We start from the raw sequence: 12,295 nt of genomic DNA on the forward strand, positions 1-12,295 counted from the left end.
ACTCGTCATGGTGAGGCACCAACCACTTGGGTAGACCACATACAAATGGGAAAACAACCGAATTTTGCAGGTCCACATTGACCCGACATCCCTGGATTAGTGCTTTTCATACAGAACTGCGACCTGTGAGAAAGGCAAAACAAAATACTGTGTAACCCCTCATTTAGTTCAACGCCTGTTCAGCTATGCACGGCGTTCACCTGCTAACACTCTACACCAGGGGTCGGGACCTCCGGTTCCTCAAGAGCCATATCCTGCCTGTTTTAGATCCCACCCTCCTCCAACACACCTGATTTAAAAAAAAACCCAAAAAACAGTTGAATCAGGTGTATTGGAGTAGGGAGGGATCTAAAACAGGCAGGATTTGGCTCTCGAGGAACTGGAGTTCCCTACCCCTGCTCTATACCCTGGACAACCCCTATAGGAAAATAAGCTTACGATCTACCAGGCAACTAGAACGCGTGACCGGCTAATTGACCCGGAAAGGGAGTAAGCAAAAAATAACCATTAGCGATGACCGATAAGGAAATGACCAATTTATTTAACTAGAGGGTAACCTAAAGGCAATAGCACCCTCGAGTGGAACCACACAGTATGACATCAAACTCAAGAATGGTCAAACCCCAGAGACAAACAAACAAAAAAAATAACAATACAAGAAATCCTTTATTAGTCTCGCAATGGAGAAATTCCCAATTCACAGCAGCAAAGTATATCCAATTCGCTATCCGCTATCCCCACTCGGTACCAAGTTTTTTACAGGCCTGTTCAATGGAGTTGTGATGTCACCAGCGAGCAGTGGCTAGGAAAGGCGTACTCCATCAAAACACTCGTGGAGTTGGGTACTCACCGGCCACGGGTTACCATCTGTTTGCAAAGGCCGCTTCCACCTGGTGGGGGAAAGCAGGATTTGGGGAGCCAAAACTACTCGTGAAAAACAAGAAAAATCCCATGCCGTCCTCAGCTAATACCGCGTTCCTTCCTTCCACAATGTCCTCAGTGACAGGGGGTTGCGATCTGACGAGTTCAGCTCTGTTCTCAATCATCGGATTGAATAATCAAGAAATTTTAAAACGGGTCCGACGTGACCAGCCGTCACAGTCTAATAAGTGCGGGGAAAAAAAACAAGTTTAAAGACACCAAGTCGTAACAGCGAGAGAGCACACGTCTCCACGCACAAGCGGCCGGTGGCTAACAAACATTTCCTCTCCGCGAAATACGCCCACTCGCCCGCCTCTTTACCAGTAGCAACCAATTATCACCACATGTGCTATTGCCCTTGACGGACAGGCGGAACATGAATTACCTAAGAGGCGCACATAAAATAACCCAGGGGTTACATCTGTAAGTGGTTATTGTAATTCATTTTGCAGTGAAACCTGAATTTAATAGACTAATTTGGAGAAGGGGTCATCCGTTTTTTGATTGTCCATTAACTACACTACACTCAGTGTTACATAATTTACACTACAGTGTTAAATTATTGTGAATAAATACAGAAAAGCTTGAAACTAAAGTTTTAAACTTATGTCCCTGGTACTTGGGGGGGATTGGGGTGGCTGATCCCTCACGCCACACTGTTAGTCCTCTTCCTTTTTTTTTACCCACATTACAATTGCATTCTATAAGGGCTTGACAATAATAAGATTCCACCACAAATAACATGTTCGGGAAACTTGTATACGTACCAAATGATGAGAACTCGCTTCAGCGAATGCTTCATGTTTCTGTTGAGCTGTGTGCCCATGGGAATTCAAAGGGAATGTCCATTCTTTCCGTTACCTTTGACAGGACCATCAGCCCTTTAACTTGACTGCCACATCTGTCCATGGCTTTGATGGAAAAGTCGCCCACCATGGACATGGCCACCACAGGCACCTGAGCCTGCTCCATTGTATAGCTGTGACAATGGTGTAACAACCCAGGAACATGTGGACCAGTCTGTCTGATCTTTGGAGCCCTGATGCGTGACAATTTGCAATGCACCGGCCGTTTGAGAATCTACCGACATTTCCGATGGCCATCATGCCCCTGGATCCTTGACATAAGTGCGACGCTTTGGGTAAACAATGTAAAACTGTGTATCATTTTAAGACCATATGTGGGTAACAGCAGGTACCAATGCAGGCACCCTGCCTAAAAAGTTTTGCTTCTCAATTTTATCCATCTAGCTTCTTCACTGTCCATCCTCAATTTTAAGTTTTAGTTTTATGTGCATTTTTAAATACACTGATTATAATCATTTTAGCCGATTAATCAATTTAACTTCTACTTTGCTGTATATATTTTGTATCGCATACCACACAGAGAGCCAAATCACACACTTGCAGATCTCAGAGTGAAAGGGGCACGGAAGAGTGCTGCATCTCATGAGCTGGGGATGGGTGTTACGGTACCTTGCTCAAGGGCACCATGTCAGTAACCAGGAAATAAACTACCATCTCTTTAGCAACTAATAGCCTTTTTCTTTTTTTCCAAAGCCAGACTTGAAACACAACCTTCTAGTTCTAAAGCTTGAGTCCTAACAAAAGTGTTACATTAACAAGTGCCTGCTATCTGGCATGTGGTGTACATGACAACTATTCACATTTTATTGAGATGACATAGGATTAATACCCAGTATCCATGCAGACATTGCCCCCCCCCCCGCTTTGTTTCTGTTCCTCGGTCATTACTTTATTTGACACTATTGAAGGACACTGCAATATACATTTTCTGATTTTATCATCCTTTACCTAATTATCTGCAAAATCAAATAAAGTGGTCCTGGTCATTGTAGGAGATTGTCAATCATTTTCACCACTAGAGGTTGTTTCCCTTGGGGACTTCTCTTTCTCTAGTCAGGCTGCGCCATTTTGTAGCGGATCCAGCTCACAAAATGGTGGTAGGCGACCGATTAACCCTGTGAGGACTAGGGAGGCACTGGGGTGCAGAACAGGAGCAGACGCACCAACAGTGATTCTGTCACTAACACAGCAACATTGAAGTATGGGAACCCACCAGGGGCTCACGTAAACCCCGATGAGGACTTCACCCCGGGACATAAAGGTTGTTGATTCCACATAGCAGAGTCAGAACACCAGGGAGGGAGGATCGACTGCAGCAGCAAGGAACACCAGTGGAGGACCGGAAACAGTCTGTGAGACGATTCGCGCCATAGAGAGAAGAGGGGAGGGCTCTCCCCGACTCCCTTGCCCCTTGCTATTGGTCCTACTGAGAACCACGCACACATTTGCGGCACATTGTGTGAAAAACCCGCAAAGGAAGAGAAAATGGAGGATGGTCGTGTTCTAGTTGAGAAACTACAGCCAAGGGGTGGCAAGTAGCCGATTTCGTCTCACAGAGAACGACGTCCAGTTGACCTGACGACGACCCCCAACCCTTTCCTACGTACCCTACTGCTCTCCTCGAGTCATTATTGACAACAGCAAGGCTATTTTCAAGGAAGAAGTCAGTCTTTGGAAGGGAAGTTGACACGAAATAAAACGAGAGACAACTGCTGCGAGAAGTGAGGCAACGAAAAACTCGAGGAAGAGACGGGGCACTTGAACGGTAAGGACCGAACAACAAATTTATGAAAGTCGTCAGCTGGTCGGTGTCAAAGCTGGCTAAGTAGCATGCTTGCTAGCGTGCTAGTTTGCCTTCCTAGCCGTCACTCAGAACCCGAACACGCGGGGGAGGGTATCAGCACTAGAGAATCACTCGACCCATGTCAGATAGTGCCCCCACCACTCTGACGTAAATATATTCTGAGGCGGACAGTTAGTGGATTTTATTCGTGATCCAGTCGGTGAATTTACCGGTTGACCCCAAATCTCTGTCTCTTTCTGTGAATAAACAACACCACGCACTCGCACATTTTGCAAGAAGATATACTCTTGTTTGGTCTCAGTCATATAAAAGTTGCTTTAAATTATCTCCGTTAGTCCTTATTGAATGTACCCTGACTATAACGAGAACAAATAGGTTGCCATTAGTCTTCATTTAACGTTCTCTTCATGAAAACAAAGGGGTTGCCAAGAGACTGCCACCAAAGTGTTAGTGGGAGCACTCTGTATTATAATATTAATCAGTGTCCCAAATTTATCAACATGCGTTCCGATTTATTTATGTATTTATTTGGTGGGAGTAGGGTGTAAACTTCACATAAGCAAATGCAAAGACATTTGATCTGACTTAAATAATTTCATGCATCCATTTGTTTTCCCTTTCATACCACTCTTTCTCATGAAGAACCTGGGTGAGCTGGAGCTCACAGCTGATTTTCAGTGAAAGGTGTGCTAACACCCTGGACTGGTTGCCGTAGGTCATGGGATGTGGTGGTGGGGGGGGGGGGGAAATAAACAAACATGTATATGCGCACTCCTATAAATAATTTTGAATAAATCCGACATGCATGTTTTTGGCACGTGGGAGGAAACTACAATATCCAGAGAGAAGTACAGGGAGAAGATGCAAACTCCCAACAGGAAGGCCCGAGCCGAGGTTCAAACTGGCAACCAAAAGAATGTCACTTTATGGGGAAATGTATTACTTTGTCAGACACAGGCTGACATGCTGCTGCTCTTACTGGTTTCTGATAACTGGGTAATGAATTGGTGCCATTTATGGTTTTGTTCAAATGCATGTTTGGTTATTAACTACAAAGCAAGAGTAGAGCTCCAAATTTTAATTGGAAAAATTAAAATGTACAGTGGAAGCTTGACCAAGTCATTACTGAAGTTGTTTATCTCTTCAGGAAATGTTTTAATCAACATTTCATGTGTAAAACAAAAGAAGAAAGAAAAAAGTTAATCTTATTGTGTCCTCAAACTATAACATTTGTATTTGCCGTTTGATGACTAATTTAAAATGTGGCGATTAGGCATGGATTAGATTCTGACGGTTATTGTAAATACAACAACAATATCACAGTGTCCCATGATTGCAACTACAGCTCTAAAATGTATTGTTTTGAAATTCAAGACAATGTTATAGTAGCCATGTGCGTAAACTCCACTGGTTGGCTGTCAGAAGTGGTCAGACTCTTAATCACACAATTTGAGGAGCGATCAACCTGTTTTTTCAATGTATTTTGAGTGGCAAATGTTCAAACATAACTTCATTAATTAATCAATTAAAAAAACATTGTATGCTGTCCGTTTCTCTTTATTTATCCTTCCAATCATCCCAACCTTTTGAAAATAGGTTAATGATTAAGAACGTTTTTGTAACTTGTAACTGATTAAAAAAAAAGATTACACATAAAATCTTGAGCCTCATCAGGGGTGTTCACATGGCAACTTTTGCTTTTGCAGCACCGGGGCTGCCCCCGTAGAGCGTTCACACGTACAAAGTTACACCAGTGTAGCCCCTGAAAACAGCTTAAACCGGAGCAAATTTAACCCTGCTCATGGAGGTGGTTTAAAAATTTGCTCCGGAGTAAATGCTTGTTTGCGGGGCAGCACCGATGTAAAATGGTACGTGTGAACGCTACAGGGGTAGACTCGATACGCATGAGAAGAGTTGATTACATATGGGTAGAATGCGTTGCTTTCGTGCTCTGTTGTACTTCCGTCATCTTTCCTTTTGTAGGAGACTGGACTGTCTCGGAGTTGTTTGTGTAGTTTGTTCCTCTGTTGTGTGTTCACAACCACCCCATAGAATTTATTTTGTGATTTCCTCTCTTGATTTTCTGTTTGGCGCATTATGTTTGTTTTTTGAGTGTCATTGAAGTCATTGTTGATTTACGTTTTCGGGGGTGGTCATTGAATGCCTCTCGAGCAGAAGGCACGGAGACCGAGAAGGAGAAGGACGTGCCTGTAGTTGCTTGAGTTAAACAAATTAATAAAGTGTATGTTTTAAAAAGAGCCAACATGACAGCTCTTTGTTTTATTTCCGTATTAATACTATTGTATTGCACCGCCGCAGAAACTGCCGTGTGAATGCAAGTGGGGCTGCACCGGGATAAACACGCTTCTCTTTAGTCAGCAGCTTTTTATGTGTGAACACTCCACAAAATTTGCACCGGTGTAAGATATATCGCAACAAAATACGTCGGTGCAGCACCGATGCAAATGTGTGCCGTGTGAACATCCCTATTGTCTAATTATGGAAGAAGTTGTTACAGAAAGTGCTGCGTTTACAATAGTTTTACCGATTCATAACTTTCTTCGTCTTTATCACAGGAAAATAATATATCTCTGAACTGGTCAGTAATAGACCTGATGATGCTGGTGTTGGAAACAAATGCCAAACTGAAATAAATTGTAAAACTGTACTATCAACTCTTGACTGGATCATTTTTGCACTCTTCTGAAGTTCATACTGCAGATCAATTCATATTGTTATGCTTAGTGTCTTGTTGTTGGTCTGTTTGCTTTTTCCAATGTCAATGTGAGCAGTACAATTCCACTTTTTTTTTAAAGTTAGTTATGTTCAAGGCTACAGACAGTCCCTGAATCGTGGTATTTTGGACCTAAAATTTGAGAGTGAGCACTTCAATTTTTCATCTATTCGTACTCATGCGACCAGTATATTTGCTGATTTAAAGGGAAAAAAGGTTTTCATCCATCCATCCATTTTCCGAACCGCTTTATCCTCACAAGGGTCGCGGCGGGTGCCGGAGCCTATCCCAGCTGTCTTAGGGCAGTAGGCGGGGGGACACCCTGAATCGGTTGCCAGCCAATCACAGGGCACCCAGTGACGAACAACCATCCGCGCTCACACTCACAACTAGGGACAATTTAGAGTGTTCAATAAGCCTGCCATGCATGTTTTTGGAATGTGGGAGGAAACCGGAGCACCCGGAGAAAACCCACGCGGGCACGGGGACTACTCCACACAGGAAGGCCGGAGCGGGATGGAACCCATGACCTCTGCACTGTGAGGTCGACACCAAGTTTACCTACAGCATTCATCACTTTTGCGCTTTTCCTGCTCCGTGAGCATGTATGTCTCTCTCTCTCTCCCTCTGTCAGACTGTCTATCGGTGCTTGTAAACTTGGAAAGGGCTATGTGATTGGTTGGCCTGAGCTCTACATGCAACGCAAGCGTGCAAAATCCACAGAATTGTCTGAAATATACCGTTTTAAATTCAGATTACTATCTTGAATGTTCCTATCTACTTACAAGACAATACAACAATGATATATCGCGCAGCTATATTTTGGGCTAATGTGTGCATTAATAATTGGACAGATCTCGTCAATCCGTTACTGACGGACGCCTGTTTTGCTGATGAATGACTGGAAACTTTGGAAAACTGACGGACTGTGGGATTTCGTCCATCACTGGAATCGTCACTAACTGGTCAGTGCAGATGAACTTTCTCAAACTGTCACTGACAGACTTGTTTTTCTGACTATTGATGGAAATGTGCCGATTAGAGGAGTGCAACCCTTTCAAAGACTTTATAAGGCTGGGGTATGGCGGGTTACAATTATTTTTAGTTGAGATTTATTTTTCTGCTGTCTTCCTTGCCAAAATATTCAATTCCTTCTTAATTCAACTTCTTCCAGAGGCCTAGATGTCTTAGAGCTCTCACCTTTTTCCTCAACCGCTTATGAAGTGTGCTGTAAGAAAGTAATTCAGATAGGAACAAACATTTAAACAGGATATGAACTAATAAATTTCATCTGTGCTGTATGTTACACATACGTACAGCACATTTGACAATAAAGTTGTATTCAATTCAATTCAATAAATACGTACTCAAAACACAATATGACATCGCAGCGTTTTAATAAAAAATACAAAACAATATAATTAATCCCAAATACACATAAGAGAAAAGCGACCGTCATGAAATAACGATGACAGTGGCGGACTAACACGACAGTTATGGTTTGGTTTGAAATAATGACAGACTGACAAAGACGGATGGGTGGCTTGACTGCTGGCGAATGACAAAAGATCGATAAGCAAAATTTACTGACACACCCAACTCTGGAAACTGTTAGTAATATTTTCATTTTCTTCCAATTACAGGGAGAAATAATTCATTCATCTTCCAGACTGAAAGACCCACAAGCATTTGGACACATCAGGTATGTTTTTAATATTCAATGAATGGTTTTGTGTATAATGTGATCAGACCCTCAATGACCTGCCACCTTAACAAGGAAGAAGGGTCTGTGTTTCCCATTGATCCTAGGATCCTGGTTGTCTGGGGATTTATGCCCCTGGCTGGTTCATCCATGGCAAAAAGATCCTATATGAGGGACCAATCAAAGTATAGTTCATAGACCCAGTATGACGAAATAAATATGTGGACTTTCATTTCCCTTACCGAGATGCCTCTGGAGGCAGGGCTCATTGGCAAGTGCCTGGTGATCCACGTACCCATGGGGCTTGACCGGACACTGTCCCAAGGGTACATCGGAGTTTTCTCAACCAGTCTACATGTGCTTTGTGGACTTTGAAAATGTGTTTGTCCGTGTACCCATGGGGATCTTGTATTCGGTACTCCAGGAGTGTGGAGTACGGCCCGTGTCAGTTTGCGCTGCATTGCTGGCAGTAAGTCAGATTCATCTCCAGTAAGCATTTGACTCTTCCAAGGCTGGTATTTGAGAAGCGATTTGCATAAGAATTAACACCGCCAAATCTGAGACCATGGTACTCAGTCGGAAAAGGGTGTTTCGCCCTCCTGAGGTTGGGATGAGAGTCTTCCCCCAAGTGGAGGAGTTCAAATATCTTGGGGTCTTGTTCACAAGTGAGGGAAGGATGGAGCATGAGATCGACAGCTGGATCGGTGCACCATCTGCAGTGTTGCGGACTCTGTATTGTCTGTCGTAGTATTTATTTATAGATGAATCTACGTTACCTTACCTATGGGCCCAAGCTCTGGGTTGAAACTGAAAGAATAAGATCCTGGATACAAGCAGCCGAAATTATTTGCCTCGCAGGCTGTCCGGGCTCTCTCTTAGAGGTCAGGTGTGAAGCTTGATCAGCACTTTTGTCAGTTGGAACACTTTATGTGACTACTACTCAAGACTAGCTGCTGTCACAACGCAGGGTCAGTGCGACTTGTGCTGCATTACTCGTGTCTATCATATTATCTACTAATGGGGACCAAGAGGACCTCACAAAAAAACTGTCTCTCCTCTCTCGTCACATGACGAGTTGCAGATAATCCTGTATTCTCCCATGAAAAAATTTGTTGCTCAGCGAGATATAAATAAAGATGAGTTGAGAATGGAAAAATGGTAATGCAAGCCTGCATTGTTTTCAGTAAGGAAATAAGCTCCATGGAGTTCCTTCCATTGGTGGATTTACAGTTTTTATCTTGTTTCCCTAAAGAAAGTCTGTGTTGAACCCAAAATATGACTATATTTCAATATTTCAGTTTTTTTTCACCAACTTGTGGAACTTTGTATCTCTGCCCATTTGTTCATGAAACTGGAGATCGACTCTGATCAGACCCCAAATGTTCTCAAAAGCACTGCAGCCCGCAAGTGGCCTGCCATAGCTTTGTGTCATCCCATTGCCTTGGTTAGACAGTGCAAGTTTGCTAACGCTTTGTAAATCCAAGCACAGCGTAGATCATTTGCAAATAACAGGCTTTGCCAACAGTTTTGTTTTCGTCAAAGATCACATATTTGTTGACTCCCTCTTTTATTTTAATGACGACAATGACTCTTAAATAATGAAATCATGACGAGATGGATTGCGAGATTTCATTTATGAGACTGGACGAAAATGTTATTGGGTGTACTGTCAGACATTCAAAATGCACACTCACCGCACAGCAATTATTCAAAACAAAGCTGGAGCGATTGAGAGACCTCAACCCAGTCAGATTGCCTCGACTCACTTGCCTATCCCTCTGCCATGCAGTGTACAGTGAGTATGGATGAGAGGAGGCCTGTTGTGGCCAACCGATATTCAGTCAAAGAATTATAACAAATCTATCCATCCATAATCCAAACTGCTTATCCTCACAGCCTATCCCAGCTCTCCTTGGACAGGAAGGTGGGGGGGGGGCATGGTTTAGTTGTAGATTGGTTGTCCGGTTCAATCCTCGGCCATTGTGACCTTGTCGTAGTGTACTTGAGCAAGATACTGAACCCCCAGTTGCTCCTAATGCTGTGTCATCAGTCGGTAAATGAGGAAACAGTGTAAAGGGCTTTGAGTACCAAAGGTAAAAAAAGCCCTACATAACTGACAGCCCATTCACCATTTAGTAGGTGGGGTCACCCATGTACTGGTTGCCAGCCAATTGCAGTGCACACGTAGACAAACATTCATTCACAGTCACACCCAGGGACATTTTCGTGTCCTTGTGTGTTCTACATACTTGGCCAATAAAGATGATTATGATTCTGATTAATTAACCTGCCATGCATGTTTTTGGTATGTGGAAGGAAACCGGAGTACCCAGAAAAAAACCCATGCATGCACAGGGATAACATGCAAATTCCACATAGGAAGGCCTGAGCCCGGATTTGAAACCTTGACCTTTGCATTGTCAGGCAGATGTACTAACCGCTTATCCACCCTTCACACAAATCTTCTTAATGTAATGTAGTGGAATCTATGGATCACTGAGGTGTAGATGATGACGACATGAAGTTAGATATGACCAGCACATACACTTGACTCTCTCTCTCTGCCAGTTGTAATGCTTGCTTGCCCTTACAGATTTATGAAATCGGAATATGTTATGTCGTATCACCAGGTAGAGGTGGGCATTCCGCCAGAAGAGACTGACTCCCGTTTTGATGACAAATTAAGAGAAAAACTGTCGGACTAAGTGCGGACAGAATAGGGTTTTCATCTGTCAATAACCCGGTGAGTACCAAATAATCTCAGTCCGTCACTGATGTGATTCCGTTTCACTAATTACTGACAGAAACATCCACCACGTCTCGCGTGATTGTTCGCGGCCGTGACAAGGCTTCGAGCAGAGCAGAGGAGAGGGTTCTGGTCTTCCGAGAGGAAAAGAAAAACTTAAGCATCGCTAGTCAGTCTGGTGACCTGTGGTTGTGTTGGCTGTTAAATGTCCGTTCCCATTCCCTAAGCCTGCTCCTTGTTTTACGTCCAATTGCTATTGGTAAAATCTAGGCTTAAATCCTTCAAAACCAATTCCAATGAAGTTGGGACAGTGCTTTTTTGTAAATTGTGGACATTATGTCCTCTGGGCCAAAGAGGACAAGAACTATCCGAACTGTGATTGGACGCAAAGTTCAAAAGCCAGCATTGGTGATGCTTTATCCTCACAAAGGTCACGGGACAATGGGGCTGTGTTAGTGCCAATGGTGTGGTAACATTCACATCTGTGAAGGTACCATTAATGTTAAAAGGTACATACAGGTTTTGGAGAAACTTGCTACAATCCAAGCAATGTCTTTTTAACGGACGCCCCTTCATATTTTAACGGACGCCCCTTCATATTTCAGCAAGACAATGCCACACCACATTCTGCATGTTTTACAACAGTGTGCCTTCATCGTGAAAGAGTGAGGGTACTAGAATGGCCTCCCTGCAGTCCTGTCTCCAATTGAAAATATGTGCCACTTTATGAAGTATAAAAGACAACAACGAAGACTCCGGACTGTTGAACAGATGAAGCTGTACATCAAGCAAGAATGGAAAAGAATTCCACCTACACAGCTTCAACAATTCTTGTCCTCAGTTCGCAACGTTTATTGAATGTTGTGAAAAGAAAAGGTGATGGGCGGGTGGCTCAGGTCCTGGTGAACGACGAATGATGGCCCGACAAAATTTACTGACGCGTCCATCTCTCAAAGCAAGTATAATCTTACTTTGCCTATATTTGCATGGGTGATGTTAATGACTGGAGATTGTCAAACTCTACTTTTTATATATGTATACGGTAAACCCCCTACATCACAGGGGTTTGGTTCCAGACCACCGCCCACAAAAGTGATGTCTGTAAAATGAAAACGCCCTTGAGTTCCTACTCATTTTTTTTGTAACATTAATGGCACTTATTATTTTATTATTTTATTATCCTTATTATTTATTATTTTAAAGAGCTTTAAACACACTTTTAAAATAACACAAATGTGTTTAAAAGAAAGCCAAAAGACCCTGTGAAGATGTTGGACGAATCTGATAAGAGTATAATTAGCCCTGTTCACACGGCACACATTTGGTCTGACGCTGCACCGAAATATTTTGTTGCGATATATTTTACACCGGAGCAAATTTTGTGGAGCGGTCACACGTGCAAAGCCGCTGAGCGTGACAGCTCCGGCGCAGCGTCGGAGCAGCTCCACTTGCGGTCACACGTGCAGTTTCTGCTGCGGACCAAAACGACAGGAATGCGGAAGTAAAACAGGTTCGGGTCGGG

At 43.2% G+C, this 12,295-nt stretch overlaps 1 protein-coding gene across 11 annotated transcripts in view; it reads left to right on the plus strand.

Annotated features, from left to right (window-relative positions):
- The first annotated feature begins 1,558 nt into the window (after positions 1 to 1,558).
- znf1035 (zinc finger protein 1035) overlaps positions 1,559 to 12,295 on the plus strand; it is a 33,514-nt gene continuing 22,777 nt past the window's right edge. For 2 of the 11 annotated variants that reach the window (XM_019886163.1, XM_019886167.1), the window contains exons 1-4: positions 2,689 to 3,552; positions 7,180 to 7,290; positions 7,969 to 8,027; positions 10,658 to 10,770. The gene's annotated coding sequence lies outside the window, so the exon portion shown is untranslated. The other 9 variants (XR_002170179.1, XR_002170181.1, XR_002170180.1 and 6 more) reach the window with 9 other exon arrangements.

Source organism: Hippocampus comes, unplaced genomic scaffold (assembly GCF_001891065.2).
Source record: "Hippocampus comes isolate QL1 unplaced genomic scaffold, H_comes_QL1_v1.1 scaffold335, whole genome shotgun sequence".
Taxonomy (NCBI): Eukaryota; Metazoa; Chordata; class Actinopteri; order Syngnathiformes; family Syngnathidae; genus Hippocampus; species Hippocampus comes.